Source organism: Polypterus senegalus, chromosome 1 (genome assembly GCF_016835505.1).
Source record: "Polypterus senegalus isolate Bchr_013 chromosome 1, ASM1683550v1, whole genome shotgun sequence".
NCBI classification, from domain to species: Eukaryota; Metazoa; Chordata; class Cladistia; order Polypteriformes; family Polypteridae; genus Polypterus; species Polypterus senegalus.
In genome coordinates, this window is record NC_053154.1 from 255925907 (window position 1) to 255946194 (window position 20288).

Genomic DNA, 20288 nt, shown 5'->3' on the forward strand with positions numbered 1-20288 from the left:
TAACTTTTTTTTAAGAGAATGGAATTTGGGTTTGCAATGACCTGTAGAGAAGGGTGAGGTCTAGTATTGATTTCTGAGCACAGTCCTGATCATGAAACATCAATGATTTTGAGGTCTGTAAGACATTTTTTTCAGGATGGAACAAGGGGGCTCAATTGGAAGCAACATCTCCTTTCTCGTGCTGAAAGTCTTGGCAGTAGCGCAGTGCAGGTGTTATCTGGGGACAAAGCTCATCGATGGTGTTCCATTGCTTAGCGGTGCACCGGCAACCATTGCTTCACGAGGGTCTCCAATCCCCGAAACCCCTCAATTGTTGATCGTGTGTCATTTCCTTGATGCTTTGTGAGATACGCCATCTCCGGAATTGTCAATCCAATGCCTAATCTTCACAGGGGACACATTTACAAGATAATTAAGATTTATAAATGGTCAGTTTATATTTAAATTTTATGCACCGAGTTAAAAGATTACTTTTAAGAATTCAATTTGTTTACCTGCAGTACTGTATGTAGTTCAATTTGTGGTTGAAAAATTTGAAATTTGACTTTTTCATGTTCAAATGTGATATTAATTTTGTAAGGAGTGCAAACATAAATCAAACATTTTCTAGGGGTGCGGGACATGGAAAAGGTTGGGAACCACTGGTTTAATATTTGCAGTAATCTTTATAGCATGTCCACCATTTTATTATGGGCCACATGTGTCACTACCGAGCAACCATACAATCAATGCAGAAATCCAAAGCTCTAAAATATCAGTGTGTACAAGAACGGAAACACACAAGATGTTAAGACGCATGAAAAACAGATAATAGTGATGCTTGTGAAGAAATTAATCACAATATATTCACAATATGACATCCCCATAATATCTGTATAAAATAATATAACAAAGCATTATTTGGGTGATCCTGGCATTATCACTAATTTGAAAAGGAATTTAAATGGTAGCCTTGTGTTTTTTGCTTTAACCACTGACTCTGGGTAGTCAGTTTGGGCACCTTCCTTTTAAAGTAACCTCCAATGGATAGAATTGTCATACTGCTATAAAGAAATAAAGAGAACTGTGAAGTAGATTTATAGTACTAACTATAAAGCCAGATGGTAGCAAAAAAATAAAATATAGCAGCACTGGAAAAACAGAAAAACTCCTAATAATAAAATGTCAGTTTGGCCAAGCATGGCTTACCCATGAAGCTAACAAGAGCTGACAAAGTTAATGTTATTTCATGCCTTCCATTTTCCTGGGGAGAAAAAGCCACCATGACATTAAAAAGCCACCTGTTTGGCAATGCTCAGTAAGTTACCTGAACACAGCCTGTTGTGCCCAGTCAAGAGTAGTATGTGACACATCACATTACAAGACAATGGGACTGTCAGCAATGAAACGTTTAGTGTGGAGAGCTATCTTCTGATAAATCTAAAAACTAATTAGTCTGTCAGTAATAGCAAAAAGGATATAGAAATATTCAGTGGATATTTATGATTTTACAAAATATTCAAATGGGTTTAAATATTTATATGTGAGCGGAGTGGTGGCTCTGAGGCTAGGGGTCTGCATCGGCAATTGGAAGGTTGCTGGTTTGAATCCGGTAAATGCCAAAAGGGACACTGCTTCATTGAGCCCTTGAGCAAGGCCCTTAACCTGCAATTGCTCTGTCCTGGGCATGACGTTAATCTGCATCCATCCCTGCATGTAGGGGTTGGTGGCAAAATTGGCACTCCAGCTGCCATAAAAAAAAACCTCACACTGTTCCACTCCATCTGAGCTAGTGTCATGCTGAAGTATCACCCATTACATGGCTGCACTCTGGTCCTAATCTGGGATCCTGAGTTGGTTTGTCATGTGGTTGGTGCAGCAATGCGCTGTTTCAGCGTGTGCTCCTAACTTCTCTGTCCCTCTGTCAGCTACAGTATATATCAACCATACTTCTCAAGGAACAAGTCAGCTTTTATTTTTTAGACAGCTTAGCCATTTTCATAGTTTCTTAGCCAATTCTGCCACAGAAGTCAAAATTAGTTGCTTTGCAATGGGACAAAGAATAAATTTACTATTCTATGCAATGCTGTATTGTACAATACAGTATAATAATGTCTATAGAACAATGCATTAAAAGCAAGGCAGATGTGTAAGCAGTGTCTTTAGCCCAGATTTCTGCTTTCCAGACAGACGGTATTTATTTTTACTTTGAGTATCTTATACTAGGTGCTTCTAAGGCGATTAGCACTTCACTTTTAAAATGCTCCAAAAGAGGATAAGAGAAATAAAGATGTCTCCCACACCTGGCAGCAGATCTGAGGTAGAACTCTTAATGCAGAGAGCTATTCTATTGTGAAAAGGATAATTACAAATTGAATGGTTGTAAAAGGCCATGCTGTAAAGAAGATTAAAGGCTCTCGTTCCTTATTGTAATTAAAAATGATTTTGCCATCTATATCCTAATGAATACATTTTTATTTCTTCCAATTTAAGAAATTTACTGTTATAACTACATGGGTAATTTTAATTCTAATGCATGTTACAACAAACAGGGTACACACTGATATCCACTTTATTAGATTTAACTGTACAATGTCAATTTTGTATCTGTTCCTATTTGCCAAAACAGCTTTCTTTGACAGAATTCTCTTCTCCTTTGGATAGAAGCCACATCACGTCTTTCCCATGTAATTGACTTTTCAGTCAATGACAGCAGCATATATGAACACAATGCTACATAAAAGAGAGATGAATACCAAATCACGGCAATTGTGCTGGAGTTTTCTTATAGTACAGTAGCAGAAGCATAGAGACAATAGCGAAACATTCACAAAATATCCGGATAATAATTTTGTAGTTGTTGCCTTGAGAAACATTGATGAAAAGGCGTGGCAAGATTTTTGCAACAATCATCTGACATTCGTGTTCAACAGAGTTTATGTAAGTCATATCAGAATGCTCATTTTACTTTGTCACGCATTGGGTAGGACAGAGGATGAGTAACACTCAAGCCTTTCTTCGATGCACAAAACTGGACACAACAGGACTTAACTTGATGAATTTTGCATATTTATACTGATTGGATGAAAAAAAATATGGAAGATATGTTTACTGATTTATCCTGTGGCTATATCCAAAAATGTGAACCACTAAAGTAATGGAGTCTGGGACCAGTAAATTTGTTTTCCTTAATTAAGTGCAGAGGTCTAATTAACAGAAACCCCTGAATTAAGAATTTCAAACAATCAGGCTACAAATGAATGGATAACGTTTCATAAATGGTCAAATCCAAACTTATAGTTGGCAATAAAGAAAAGTCTGAAATGTAATTAATTTAATTAATTTGTTATCTAACAGAGTACAGTATTTCCTTTATTTTCTTTCCAGTTTCCTATGAGAGGCAATGGCAGACTCCAAATTAAAATCTTCCAAAATTAATTTCTATGAAGGTTAACATAAAAATTAAGTCAACCTTAGTGAGACCAACATAACAAAATCCACCCCAGAAATCACACCAATGGCAGGGCTGGTGTTTACATTCACTAGGGAGTAGTAGATGGATTGTGGGTGAGCAAAATTGCAAAGTAATAGTTGTTGATCGGGCATTGGAGAATGGAAATTACCAGGGAAATAAAATAAAAGGGTATGGACTATGAACCATAGCATTACTGGTGGAGTGAAGAAGCAGAGCTTATGCAGGAAGATAAAAATTACAGACTAGATATATTCAAAAGCAACCTTACTCATACCACTGCTTCTACAACCAGACTTCTTGATTTGTAAGTGATATCTGTCAGCCTCTGGAGTGAATGAGAGATTTACTTCAATTCAGTTACAGTAAGGAAAACTGAAACTTTTTTTAGTATGTGATTTTTTACTACTAGACATTATTTTGTGTTCCTAGAGGTGCTGGTCTTGCAGATATGTAACATGTAGAGAAACAAAGATACGTAAGGGACTGCTTGATAGGATTGATCTGTCTGATCTTGGTGGAAGTGTTAAATTGTTATTAAATTTATGTACTTGTCAGGAATTTCCAAAAAATGAATAAGGTTGTTTCAAAGTGAAGAGAGTATCAGACTACCTTGGTTAAGTTGTATATTTTGAACACATTTGGACGTATCTTAGTGGTGGTCAGCTGAGTCAAAGAGCAATTCAGTGGTTCTCAACCTGTGGGGCAGGCCCCCCTAGGGGGGCGAGAAGTAATACGAAGATGTGAAAAAAAGAAAACAAGAATCAAAAATATGAAAAAAAAATCTGTTGAAACCAAAACAAATTAACTTAAACTACATTCTGATACTAGAACAATAAATATAGAGTTAGATAAATGTTGATAAAAGTTAAGTAAGTATAATAAAATATGCATTGTCAGGGATGCCAGGGGCAACGACCCAGCTGGGAAGCCCTAAAGGACCAGAAGAGGGTCTACTCCCACCCTGGATCATGTGAGGGCCGCCACCCTGGTTGCTTTGGGGGCCACGGGTAGAGGGCTTGGAAGCCCAACCCTGTAGGGGCCCGTGGTCACCGCCAGGGGGTGCCCTGATGCCTTTGGAGCCCTGGACCTCAGCACTTCCGCCACACCAGGAAGTGCTGGGGGGAAGAGAAGAAGGGACACCCGGAGAGCTTCCGGGAGTACAGCCGGCACTTCTGCCACACAGGGGCGTGTCGGTGGGTGATTGCCGGAGTTCACCTGGAGCACATCTGGGTGCTAATAAAAGGGGCCGCCTCCCTTCATTCGAGGCTGGAGTCGGGTGGAAGCAGGTCGAAGCAGAGGAGAGTGTGGAAGCGGCCCGTAGAAAGGTGTTGTGTGGCCAGGACTTTGGGGGGTTTGTGTGCACTTTTGGACTTTGTAAATAGGGTAATTGTAAATAAATGTGTGGTGGTGGAAAAAGAACATGTCTGCTTGTCTGTGTCCGGGCATCTACATTTCAAAAAATTGTTAGGGGGGTCGCAAATACTTAAAGGTTGAGAAGCGCTGCAGCAATTGAATCAGTTGGATGGGCCCATCATTCAAACAAGCAGAGAGGATTTCATAGGACAGTTTCTCTGACACCTCTGTTTTGGATAAGTTTAAATCTGAAATTCAGAATAACCCTTCACAAATCCTAATGGAGGTTAGGGACATAGAATCTGAATAAAACCTTGTTTACAGATTCAGCAGAGCAGTCAGAGGAATGGAGCAGTGGCAAAAAAAGAGTCAATGTCTCTCATGTTATCAACTCAAGGAATGTGGACACCTGAGGGTTGTCTTTTTACCATTACATGTCTAGGACATCCGTCATGCACTGGAGTATTTCACAAGTGAAGGTGAAGCAATAGGTTTGAGAAGTAACACTGCTAAATCCGAGTTCTTGTGACTATCTTGCTGATGTTTGCCCGGTGTTCTTCACATGAAGGGCAAGTAGCCAGCAATGGAGTAGGAACGTAAATATTTTGTTCATGAGTGAAGGTAGCATGATATCAACCAATGACTGAACATTAGTATTACAAGCATTGTATCAGTGTGTGATGATAAACCAAGAAATAGGTCTTTATGAGACATCCTCAATTTACTCTACAGTCTAAATGTCCACCTTCATTTTTTTGAAATGGCAGAAAGTATGACATTACAGGTACAGGCAGTCAAATGAGGTTGCAAGTCTCACAATAATTGATTGAGTGTTGAACTCTGAAAAGATTTCAGACTAAGCTCAGCTCTGCTCTTGATTTATAGTTGTTTGAAGTGATTTGGAGTTCTCATGAGGGTGCGCTCACTGTAAGATACACATTGGAAATGTTACTATTAATTTGTCATCTGGGCTAGAAGAATCTGAGAATCCCTAAGAAATGACTAAGAACTTTTTTTGAATCAGGTGTTTGTCAGACATTCCTCAACCTGTTACCTCCAAAACACACACACACTGACAAATGAACTGACAGTTGTCATATATCTAATTCTTTAATTTCCCAGTGAGAAATGTAGCTGGGCAATTTACTCATTTGCTTTACATTATGGCAACCTACGGTAGCTGACAACCTATATGCAGTAAGCCTAGTACAGTCATCTCACGTTTCCAATTCTAGTTTGAAATTAGAATTTGAAAATTTGTCAGATGTCAGATATCAAAAATTGTTTCCTATCATTTAAAATGGAAATAATTATAATAATAATAATGCATTAGAAATGATCAAAAAACCCTCAAACAATTTCCCCAAATATCACAAAACACTTTTAAATACCTATTTAACCATTAACCTTTGATTAATAAATGATTTAAAACAGTTCATTCATAAGTTACCTAACTAAGAAATTGTTAATGTGGTTATTAATAAGAATATATATATTACCTTTTCAATTGCCTTTACTTTTTAGAGACGATGCCGAGATTAAACAAACATTTTGTGATAAATGCCATGATAAACTAAGCACATCATAGTAAAGCGAACCCAGGCATAAGACAGGCATTAAGAACAGCAGCATGCTTATTTACACAAACACTTGCATGCTATAAATTTTGAATTCCTTTAAAATGGGCATTGGAAGAAATGTGCCTTATAGCTAAAAAAACCAAAAAAAAAAAGCCCTTACAAAGGAAGTTCAGATAAAGGAAGGATCAATAAAGAGGGGTGACTATACAATGTTTTAATTTGACTACAAACGAGATTTTGGGTGTTAAATTATTCAGAATTGAAAATAGCTTTATTTCTGATTTTCCAATTATATGTTGTGATGCCCAAGGCCATGTACAGCCTCCCTAACCTGACACAGATAGGCAGACACAAGTTTGTCACACAACACATAGCCACAGCAGTATAGCAAAGTAAACACAGTCCCTTATCTTTGCTAGTTTTTCCACCTCCTCCCCTCTTCAGTGAGATTCAGTCGCCTCCTCCCAACTCTGGCTCCCCAAATGGAGTGAGGTGGCTCCTTTAATTCAGCACCTGGGGGTGCTGCAGGTGGCTCATCATGATTAGCCGGAACCACTCCCAGGTGTGGTGGAAGTCAAGTATAGGGCTCTGCAGCTCCCCCTGGTGGCCCCCATGGAACCCAACAGGGCTGTACCAAACTCCATCTCCCAGTGTTCCCTGCAGGAATCCATGGTGCCACAGCCACCCAGTAGGGCTGCCCCTTAGCGTCCCAGGGAAGATAGTGCCTCGCAGGTGCTCTTTTCCTTGGTCCTTCCATCCAGTTGGCAGCCTGGCCAGGTAATGGCTGAGGCTGCCCGTCACATTGTGTAGCAAACAACTTGGTATTATTTTGGGTTAATGAGAGATTGAACCTTCACTACATTAAACATACAACTTTCTAATCACAGAATACATGCAGCTACTTTGTATTGATATATTATTTATAGCTTTAATCATATAGCTATATAGATGAGCTTTAGTAACATAAAAATTTTAATTTACTGTTTTTAAGAGACTATGTTGCTACTTAAAAAATAAGTTGGGGCATCGACAATACGACTTTTATCTTGTTATTTTTTAAAACATTACTGACTTGCAGATGTAAGCATCTGCATACTGTGTCCTGGTTTCTAGCCTCCTTTTTATAGAAGGCTGACCAGATGGCAGACAAGCAGATTAACCCCGTGTAATCCTTCTTCATCTGTGTGTATGAAAGTCCACCTTAACAGGAAAGCACAAACAAAAGAAAGGTCACCACATTGGCTTTTGAAATGACAGTCTGCTCAGACTTTCTTTCTGAATAAGAAAATACAATGTCAAATCTCAAAATTTGCTTCACATAAATGTCTGTTTTAAACAGAAGTTACATTCTTAATATTAAATTATTTTAGACCACAAAAATCAAAGATGATGATGTCCTAATTCTAATTTACTAATAACCCATAACAATTGGTCAGGCATGGCATTCAGGAGCTTCAAAGTACTCAAAAATTATAAAAGCAAATAAATTATTCAATTTAAAAATATGATTCAATTCTAAAAATAAATTATTTATTAAACAATAGTAGCTAAACAAATTAAAGAATCATTTAATAAAAAATAAAATATTGTGTGAAGAAATGTTAGTATTCACATATTAAATCTCCCGTGTTTATCACTATGTGGTGATGATTTATTGGACATTGTACTTTATGTTGTTATTGTTTTCCTCCTACTTCATACTTAAGCATGTACAAAGGTGATTATTCTTAAGAAATACAAATCAGGGTCTGTTACTTTGGCAGAATGAAGGCTGTAATTCTCTCATGACTAAGCCTTCAGTAATGGTGATGAATGGTCTGCTTGTTTCAGCATTAGAGACAGAAGAGGGAATGGATGTGGGTTCAGCTAGTAAAAATCTAAAAATCATCATAGTGTTGTGGTTGGAAGGAGACAGAGCATTTTTAGCAGTAGACAGACTAGCACTGAACTTCTTCCCCACAGCTATCAAGCCCTATAACTCCTCTTCTGGTCACTCATGCACACAATAAGCTGTTCCCTTTATCCTTAATGGATCTCCCAGAACGTTTTTAAACTATTTAAATGTGAGATAACTCGTTTGTTGCTTCTCATATGAATAGCATTTTTTAGTTCTCAGAATCTGCAATATTTCACTTATGTGTGCATTATTATTATGTGAAATACTTCCATATCTGTCGTATTACTGTTTAGTACACTAGGGATTTTGCAAGAGATTCAGCTGTATAGTATCTATTATATTTACAGTAAAACAACATAGTAATGCTGTGGCCAAAGTGCTATACAATAATAGAATAAAAGAAAAACAGAACAATTAACATAAAAACATAAATAGAAATAAAATATATGAACATAAAATAAGATACATCCATCCATCCATTTTCCAACCCGCTGAATCCGAACACAGGGTCACGGGGGTCTGCTGGAGCCAATCCCAGCCAACATCCTGGGCAGACATAATAAATTGAAATAATGTTATATAATCACAAAGAGGAAACCATCAGTCTTACTGAAGGTCACGGAATGCAAGTGAATAGAAATGAGTCTTTAATCTTGTTTTGAACAGTTCAATTGTAGACGACTCCTTTATGTAATGAGGTAAAGAGTTCCACAGGCAAGGAGCAGCAGCTGCAAAAGCCCTGTCCCCCTTAGTTTTACACTTGGTACGAGGGACAAGAGACAACTGACCAGAAGATCTAAGCACTCTGGATGGCTGGTGTAAAACACACAATTTGGATAAATAGGCAGGAGCAAGCCCATGTAAAGATTTAAAAACTAGCAGCAAGATTTTAAAATCAATTTGAAAACTGACAGGCAGCCAGTGTAAAGAAGCTAAAATAGGAGAAACAGAGTCATACTTTCTTGCCCCAACCAGAAAGCGAGCGGCAACATTTTGGACCAGCTGTAACCTGTGTATCAGAGATTTGTTAATCCCAGAATACAGCGAGCTGCAGTAATCGAGACGAGAAAAAATAAAAGCATGAGTAGCTTTCTCAAGATCCCTAGAAGATAAAAAAGGCTTTATCTTACCTAATAGACAAAGTTAGAAAATGCAACTCTTGACTACAGAATTTACTTGTTTCTCAAAAGAGAGGTTACTATCAAAGGTAACACCAAGATTGCGGACTTGAAGTTTCCAAAAGACAGGGAAAGAGCATAGAAGTCCAAGACCAATTTGGGCTTTAGCTGGTGGACCCACTATAAGCACCTCTGTTTTATTTTGATTTAGATCAAGAAAATTATTAGCCATCCAAGATCTTAGTTCAGACAGACAGTTGTGGAGTTGATTTGTTGCAGATTTATAGACAGGAATATAAACCCGAGTATCATCAGCATAGCAGTGAAAGGAAATGTTACATTTTCTAAAAATCGCTCCAATAGGGTGAAGGTATATAGAGAACTAGCAGAATACCCACGCTTCGCAGCGGAGAAGTAGTGTGTTAAAGAAGTTATAAGAAAAGAAAAGAAAAAATTTTAAAAATAATGTAACATGATTGTTAATGTAATTGTTTTGTCATTGATATGAGTGTTGTTGTCATATCTATATATATATCTATCTATCTATATATATCTATATATATCTATACTAATAAAAGGCAAAGCCCTCACTCACTCACTCACTCACTCATCACTAATTCTCCAACTTCCCGTGTGGGTGGTAGGCTGAAATTTGGCAGGTTCATTCCTTACAGCTTCCTTACAAAAGTTGGGCAGGTTTTATATCGAAATTCTACGCGTAATGGTCATAACTGGAAGCAGTTTTTCTCCATTTACTGTAATGGAGATGAGCTTCAACGCCGGGGGGGAGTTTCGTGTGACATCATCACGCCTCCCACGTAATCACGCAGTACATAGAAAACCAGGAAGACCTCAAAAAAGCGCTGAAGAAAACATGCATTATATAATTGAGAAGGCAGCGAAACAATAAGAAGCGGCGAGTGACATATACAACCATATTCATGAGTTCTGCTACTTGAAACAAAGCACGATGTAAACCTACACTTTAAATTAAGTTCATAGACAGGCTGCGCTGGCGTTTGTAATTTAGTGCCTGCCCATATAAGGCCGTCCGTCAGCGGCAATCCAATAGCAAACTCCACTAAATATTCACGGGTTAAGGACTGTGCTTATGCAGAGGAAGATGAGATGGTCAGGGTGGTGTTTGGTACAAACTCAGCGAAACTGCGAGAGAAAGTTTTAAGTGCCAGGACTAAGGTAACATTAAATACAGCCATGGACATAGCACGAGATGGCACCAGCACAGCTGGGAACCTTCGATGCATGTACACCGAGTGGCTCCGTGAACTGGCGCAGTGCACAGATAAAAGCAACAGTTCCAAAAGCTGAACAAAACCGAATTACACAATTGAAAAGGCAGCAAAAATATGAAGCGTCTGATACATACAAGCATATTCATAAATCCAGCTACTGTGGAAACAAAGCACACGTTGGAAAAAGTCAATGTCCCGCTAAAGGAAGACAGTGTAAAAAACCCGTGCATGCAGTGTGTCAGGTCTCAGATAAAGAAGAAGACGAGCTGTTTATTGATGCAGTAAGAAACGAATCGATGAATGAAACCTGTCATCTTTACAGCGATTGACAAACACGGAATGTAACTTGAACACAACACATCCTACAAATACGAACCTGATTGAAAGAAATAATGATAATCAAATCCTTGATGACAGCAACACTCAGTAACACTCACAAAACAAATACTGTATATTGACAGTCATGTTACGTTATTTTTAAAATGTTCCCTTTTCTTTTTCTAGCTTTTTTAACACACTACTTCTCGCTGCGATCGCGGGTATATATATATATATATATATATATATATATATATATATAACCCGATCTACATACTCAAATAATGGATACTTTATTAGCCATCAATGATTGTTTTGGTAAAGCCATACTCAGTGTATTCATTAGATGAGCGGTAAAAAGTAAGAGCGAGGGAGGATGACTTATTGAGGCATGCAGGCTGTAGCGCGTCAACTCTATCTGAATTGCGATCACATTTGAAAAAATATATCTTTTCAAGTTCTATTTAGTCCATATGTGTCAAACTCAAGGGCCGGGCCACATCCGCCCGGCGTGTAATTATATCCGGCCCGAGATCATTTTATATACTGTATTATTGTTATTAAAGCCGGGTATATGAAGCGCTGGTAACACAATAAACTACAGATCCCATAATGCAGCGCTTCAGCTGCCTTGCAACACTTACCGAGTTAATCAAGTTATTGCGAAGCTAGCTCACACGATGCTGAAGAGAAAAGTTGATTCTGAAAATAGAGCCTTTAAAAACCGATGGGAGGCTGAGTATATGTTTACTGAACCCGTGTGTCTCATTTGTGGAGCTAATGTGGCTGTAATTACAGAATTTAATCTAAGACGGCACTATGAGACAAAACATCAGGTTAACCTGAATGCAATGCAGAAGATACAGAAAGCAGAAGAATTAAATAAGAATCTGACACTTCAGCGGACGTTTTAACCCGTGCACAATCACAAAGTGATTTCAAGTGAAGCTGCTTTTATGGGAGACACAAATGCACCAGTGCACCTTGCCCCACTTTCCCTGTTGCCAAGTAATGTTAAACCAAGTCGTCACTACGGTGTTCCCAAATCGCACTTTGCTGATAAACTGGCGCACTGAGTTTGCACGGCGCTTTGGTGACTTTGAAGAACAAAAAGTCCGTCTACATGCGGCTCGAACCTTGTGCATGTTTGGTAGCACATATCTGTGTGAGAAGCTCTTCTCAGTGATAAAGACTAACAAAACAGCACACAGGAGTCGCCTCACTGATGAGCACCTGCAATCCATCCTGAGAATCTCCACAACACAGAACCTCACACCAAACAGAAACGAACCTGTGGCCAAAAAGATGCCAGGCGTCCAGCTCTAAAATGACATATGAGCAAAGACAACTGAATGATTTGATTTGTTATTGCTGAAAGGAACACATTTTATTTATATTTCTAGGTTTTGTTATGCAGCATGTTCATATTTGAATTTGTATCATTTTGACAGGATATATTTTTATGGAGAGCAAAATCTTTTGGGATATTTAAAATCTAAGTTTATTTTTATATAAAATTACATAAGAGTAAAGAAATGTGAATGTTTGTTCTTTTAACGTTTACTTTATTTCTAACTTGTATAATTTAGACAGGATAAATTTTTATGGAGAGCAAAATATTATAAGTTGTTTAAGGTTTGAGTTGATTTATTCACGAATAATATTCCTGTCTGTTTTTACCATTCCTACCAAAGATATTTCTGTCGACTAAATAAAAATTCCTTCTATTTAAAATTTAAATAGAACTTGAACAAATCGATAGTTCATAATATCCACGCAGACTTGCACGTAAGAGCGGGAGTTATCCGTTTTAACAAGCAGCGTATTGCACTGATACGAAATAGCTGTGTGTGTATATATGTAGATATGTATGTATATGTATATATATGTTTATATATGTGTGTGTGTATGTATGTATATATATATGTATTTGTGTGTGTATGTATGTATGTGTGTATGTATTTATGTGTGTGTGTATATGTATGTGTATATATGTAGATATATATGTATATGTATAGATATGTATATATATATATGTTTATGTGTGTGTGTAAATATATATATATATGACAACAACACTCATCACTCACAACAGTGACAAAACAATTACATTGACAATCATGTTACGTTATTTTCAAAATGTTTCCTTTTCTTTTTCATTGCTTATTTAACACACTACTTCTCCGCTGCGAAGCGCGGGTATTTGCTGGGGGTGCCAGAATCCATTGAGGAAGAAAAATGAAAAATAAAACGGATGACTCTTGCTCTTACGTGCACTTACTGTAGTGCTATGTGGGTATTATGAAGTATCGTATCTGCTCAAGTTCTATTTAAATTTTAAATATAAGTAATTTTTATTTAGTCGACAGAAATATGTTTGGTAGGAATGAAAGGTAAATTTAGTCAGCATTGCATAAATTTTTCTTAACCACAGAAATTTAGAGTAAATTCAACTTACATTCCTACCAAACATATTTCTGTCGACTAAATAGAACATACTTATATCCAAATTCGAGCTATTGAGCTGTCGCCTGCCTGACTGGATATATCACCCTCGCTTCGCTCTTACTTTTTTACCGTTCATGTAATCATGGCTAGTAGCGAAAAAATGACAACATGGAAGGAGGATCACACTGAGTATGGCTTTACCAAAATAATTATTGATGGCGAATAAAGTATCCATTATTCATAAAGCTTCAATTGGTGATCTTTTTTTCTGCGTTAACCTTATATTTTTTCATACTTCTTCTCAAACCAAGGGGGTGCGAGGGTAAAATGAATCAGGAAGCGCTGATTTATATATATTGAATATACTGAAATAGTTTTACTGTCAAATAATGCAAACAATACGCGGCACGTGTTTCACCCTAATTCTGGGCTCATCAGGCGTATACACTCACTGCACCCCGTCTCGGGAATCGCTAGAGGCGAAGCCTCTCGTGTTGCACCACGGCGTGTGTTTCGTTTATTTGACAGTATGTAGATCGGGGTGTATATATCCTGTAGCCACAATAAATGCCTTTATTTTATAGACAAACCAGGGATGAACAACTTCATTTGTACTGCAGCCACAGCCGCGACACACATAGAAAACATCAATAATAACTCATAAACGGGCAATATCATTTAGGAAAATCGCAACATTTTACTCACCAACAATTCGGATTATTTGTAAACAAAATCCATCGTCCTTTCTTTTCTCAAAAACAGTTCAATTACTCTGTCGTACGGATTATCGGAGCGCTTCAGTTCCATCAAAACCTCACTTTCTATCCCCATCGAAGCTAATGGTGAAAGGCGAACCCGCCCCATGGAATTTCTGGCATAAGTTTGAATTCGCTTTAGGGCTGAAAATGTCCGCTCGACAGAAGCAGTGTACACGGGAATGCTCACCGCCAAATATACCAATGTGAACAGCTGCCCCATGCTCTCATTCAGATTTTTCTGATGAAGGATGTCAAGGAGATCAGTGGGAGATTTTCCTGCAAAATCATCCAGAGCATACATTACAGTCAGTTCCGTTTTTAGCCGAAAAGTGCTCTGTGGCTGTTGTGTTAAAGTGTAGAAGGCTGCATGCGTGAAATTTTTCTTGTATTCCCGAAGGTTTTGGGGCTCGAGGAGCGTGACAAACATCAGGTTTTCATGGTCTTGAAATCTGGTCTGTGTTTGGCAAATAATATTGTCCAGAATCTTGCAATGGAGTTGTCCGTAGTGCACGCGACGATCTTTCGCTCGGAACGTTTATGGTGCGTTCAATGGCATCATAGACTTCCTCATATCGGCTTCTATTCAATCAATGGGTCTGAATACGTTGACGTACGCCTGCTAAAGGGCCCTACTGACACCAACTCAAAATCTGATTGGTTGAAGTCCGTCCTTTCTCCTTGCTTTGGGGTTCTCTACTGTTTTATTGTTTGTTTATTGCGATTGTTATAGTTATTGTGTAGCTATTTTAGACTTAGTTTACTGTTCAGATACCCATTTCCTTTATTTAATCCGCGGGCTCTCCGCTATTTTTTTGTTCCTTTATTACGATTATAGTTATTTATTGATTCCCTTCTTTGGCTGACTGCCTGCCCATATAAGGCGCTCCGCTGTTTTTTTGTGAGGCAGCCTTTTCTCAGCTTCTCCGCTGTTTTATTCTCCTTGCTTCGCGGTTCTGTACTGTTTATTGTTCGTTTATTACGAGTGTTATAGTTATTGTGTAGCTATTTTAGACTTAGTTTACTGTTTAAGTACCCATTTCCTTTATTTAATTTGCGGGTCCTCCACTATTTTTTTGTTCCTTTATTACGATTATAGTTATTTATTGATTCCCTTCTTTGGCTGACTGCCTGCCCATATAAGGTGCTCGGCTGTTTTTTTGTGAAGCAGCCTATACACAGCTGCTCCACTGTTTTATAAACAAATGCCATATAAGGCCGTCATATTTCCTTGCTTCGCCAGCTAAGCAGCCTTTTTATTTGATCCACGGGTTCTCCGCTGTTTTATTGTTAGGAGCTCTTCCTTCTTTTCTACGCACTGCGGTCACAGTCAGTTCACGTGATTACGTGGGAGGCGTGATGATGTCACACGCAGCTCTGCCCCCCACGGCCATCGGGCTTACGTCCATTACAGTATATGGAGAAAAATAGGTTCCAGTTATGACCATTACGTGTAGAATTTCGAAATGAAACCTGCCCAACTTTTGTAAGTAAGCTGTAAGGAATGAGCCTGCCAAATTTCAGCTTTCTACCTACACGGGACGTTGGAGAATTAGTGATGAGTGAGTGAGTGTCAGTGAGGGCTTTGCCTTTTATAAGTATAGATAAAATAGGACCCAAAATGGATCTCTGAGGAACACCATATTTAAGAGGAGCAGTAGACGAAAAAGAGGGATTTACACTGAAAAGTGTCTACCAGTTAAATATGACCTGAACCAGTTAAGAGCAGCCCCTTTAAGCCCAACAAGCTGTTCAAGCCGCATCAGCAATATTTCATGATCAATTGTGTCAAAGGCAGCGGACAGGTCAAGGAGGAGAAGGACTGCACCTGAGTCAGTAATAAGAGAGATGTCGTTGAACACTTTCAGAAGTGCCGTTTCAACACCATGATAACGCCTGAAGCCAGATTGGTAGGTCTCAAATAAATTATTGGAGTTAAGGTGATTGACCAATTGATTATAAATAATTCTTTCTAGAATTTTAGCCAGAAATGGCAGTTGGGAAATCGGACGAAAATTGGCTAATATTCCAGGATCTAATTCTGCCTTTTTTAGACAGGGACGGACTGCAGCATGTTTAAAAAATGAGGGCACAACCCCCAAACTAATAGAATCATTTATAATTGATAGTAAAGATGAGCCCAACACATCAAAGGCTTCCACTAAGAGACGTGGTGGTACTATGTCGAGGGGGCTGGAAGCTGGTTTAAGGGTGTCAATAGTACTTTTTAGCTGTGAAAGTGGGACTTGATCAAATGATTGTAGGACAATGTCATGATTAACAGTAGGAAGTTTATACAGTAGAGTCTCGCTTATCCTAACCTCGCTTATCCAACATTCCATATTATCTGATGTCCCACTGCAAAAAAAAATGCATCAATCGGCAACAAGAACTGCAAGTTGCGAGCGTGGCAGCTAATTACAGTGGAACCTTGGTTTGCGAGCATTATTTGTTGTGGAAATGTGCACGTAGTCCAAAGCACTCGTACAGTATATCAATGCGAATTTCCCCATAAGAAATAATGGAAACTCAGATGATTCGTTCCACAACCCAAAACTATTCATATAAAAATGATTAATACATAATATAAAGTAAAAATAAATAAAGCAAATTAACCTGCACTTAACCTTTGAAAAGAATCATGGCTGGTGTGAGTGAGTTTCTAAACTCTTGTGGGATTCCATCCAACTGGACGACACGCGGAAGAGCGTCCCAAAGCAATCGCAGGCCGCCAGCTCTGTAGTAGTTCGATGTAAAAGCCAATCCGAAAAGATCGCGTACATGCTATAAGCGCCTGCCATCGATGATACAAGGAACAAGGAACATTATAAATGCGCAGGGCACAGTGTTACTTTCCCCCCCGACCCTGCCTGACTGCTGTGTCTGTGTATAGGAGAATGGCAGATCCCGCTAAAATAAATAACTGCGCTGTTGCCGTTTCAAGCTGAATAAAGCTGGTGTTGCTAAATGTACTGAGACTCAGCTTCGAGTTTTCAAGTGCAAGACGGGGACACGCACGTCACACCACAAACACACACACACACAGTCACAATGCCGTAGTAAACAATATACACTCGTACAAATGTTGACTATATGAGTGACGGAGTTAAGGCTCTAGAAACTGCAATTAGTTACATTGAGGAACAAGAAGAAGCTACAAGACATAATGATGCTGCAAAGATGGCGAGACTTGACAGCGAGAAACGGCACTCATCAGGAAAGCAGACTACGATCAAAAATGTCTTTAAATCATCACAGAACTGAACTTTTTAAGTACAGTACATACTGTATTTAACTCCAGACAATTCTGTAACTGTAAGTTCATTTTTTCAGTTAATTTATTCTGTTGTTTTGTTGTAAAACATGATTATTAGGTTCATAATGTGTAAAATTATAACATAGTTTGATGTTTAATAGGCTTTTTCTTAACACCTGCCATTATCCAACATTTTCGCTTATCCGACGTTCTGCCGGCCCATTTATGTCGGATAAGCGAGACTCTACTGTATTCAGTTTGAACAATGCCACAGCGGATAGTATTCATTTTGCTGATAAAGAATGATAGAAACTGCTCACATGAATGAACAGTGCTATTTAATCCCATCACAGAATGAGGGTGAATGGCCACGTTAATTGAATTAAATAAGACCCTAGGATTCTTTGAATAACGGGATACTAAGTCTTGCTTCGTTTTCTTAACTTCATCCTGGAAATTGAAAAGAGAAGTCCTGAAAATCTGTTTGGAGACAATCAGTCCATCTTTTTTCCAATGTCATTCAGCAGTTCGACCGGCGCGGCGCAGTGATCGTGTATTTTCATTTAGCCAGGAGCTGGTCTTCCCTTATTACTGCGTATCTTGGGCGAAGCAATTGCGTCTAAAACCGTTTTACAGGAAGAATTCAATTTTACGACAGAATCATTGATACCATTATTTTGACGCCCAAATGGTTGTTGAATATCTTCCCTAACTTGACTTGGTTGAGAGGAGTGTACTTAGTTCCATATAGCAACGTTATCCATCCATCCATTTTCCAACCCGCTGAATCCAAACACAGGGTCACGGGGGTCTGCTGGAGCCAATCCCAGCCAACACAGGGCACAAGGCAGGAACCAATAACGGGCAGGGTGCCAACCCACCGCAGAACACACACAAACACACCCACACACCAAGCACACACTAGGGCCAATTTAGAATCGCCAATCCACCTAACCTGCATGTCTTTGGACTGTGGGAGGAAACCGGAGCACCCGGAGGAAACCCACGCAGACACGGGGAGAACATGCAAACTCCACGCAGGGAGGACCCGGGAAGCGAACCTGGGTCTCCTAACTGCGAGACAGCAGCGCTACCACTGCGCCTCCATGCCGCCCTAGCAACGTTATGTTATTAATTCATATTTTTAGCATTAACCAAACTGAATTTATCAATTAGAAAGGCTTGAATTTAGGAATAATAAATGCTAAGTGGAGAGACTCCTCTGGCTCTAAACAGCTCTGTCTTCTCCTCTGTCTATTTCTTAAATACCTTTTTTAAGTATCATTCTAGAAAAAGCAGTTTTTCAACAATTAAATGACTATTTCAATATAAAATGATGTTCTTATCTTTAGAAACTGTGCTGGTTAAGTTAGTAAATAACTTGTGTGTTAATATGGACACAAGTAACATATCTGTTATTGTTCTACTAGTATTTGACACCACAGACAATAGTATTCTGATAAGTCACCATAGTCAAATGGTGGGCATCTCAGGCAGTGCCTTATAATAGTTTCAGTCTTATTTAAAACATAAAAAAATAATTTTGACGGTGGTGATTGTAGTTCAGGGTTCAATGATATTTCATTTGGCAAATTACAAGGATCTAATCTGAATCTGCTGTTATTTTCAATCTATATACTCCCATTAGGCCAGATTACATCAAAGCACACGGTGAATTATCACAACCATGACAATGACACACAACTTTACTTGTCTATAACACATGATGACCCTGATTACCTGAGCCTGTTTATTCCAATGTCTTACTTGCATTTCTGAATGGATGAGTATTAATTTCCTTAAGGTAAATAAGGAAAATCTTAATCATTGGTAAAATTGGAAATAATGAGAGTTTTCAAAAAATGTTAAACTTAATCTCTTAGCATTAAAAGTCAAGTAAAGAAGTACAGAATTTAGGTGTAATCATGGACTCTGATCTTAAATTTAAATCACATATTAGCCATATTATTGTATTTTACTATTTAAAGGCACATGAAAAAGTTAGACCTCTCATAACAGTGCAAGATGCTGAGAAATTCATTCATGTTTTATTAATTCACATTATCACTGAGCTAGTCTTTAGAAACTTAAAAAGCAATTCTATTCAGTGCATAAGGGCTCTGTTTTCCGAGTGTATGTTGTGTATTTTTTACATGTTATTTATTCATTGTTATTCTTATCTAATTTTAATTTGTTTTTCTTTGTTTCTATCTATATCTTTGACATCTTGTAAATCACTTTGAGCTACATCCTGTGTATGAAATTGTGCTATAGAAGTAAATGTTGTTGCTGTGGTTGTTGACATGTTTCAATGATCAGCTGAATTTTCAAAAAAGGAAGATCAAAACTCAAAAGTGGGAACAAAAGTTGTGAATCTGAAATTTCAACTTGTTTATTTTTTATTTTGATTTGTTTTGAGACAAGCCTTTCCTTTAATGATATTAAAATTCAGATGAGGAATATCATCAACAACCCATCATTAAATAAAATGGCATCTATTGAATCATTAGTTGATGCAGGTGCAGTAGCTGCCTCGCAATAGGAAACCATATTTTTTTCCCTATAATATAATGTTTTGTTTATTTATTTCTTATGGGCAAAACTATTCTGGAACATCTAGTTGCTTTGATGCGGTGTGGTCACTAGGTATATGGTGCACATGTAGTGTTACTGCGTCATGTTAACCAGGCTCATGTTTAATATAAAGGGACATTTACTTTTAAGTAAAAACGGTTTAATCCAGATCCTTGGTTTTCAACTATGAATTTAGCTTTCTCCTGTGACCTTTTTTTTGCCTTTTTTAGACTGTAGTGTATCAACCACTATTTTACCTAACAATCATGTGGTTCACCCCTA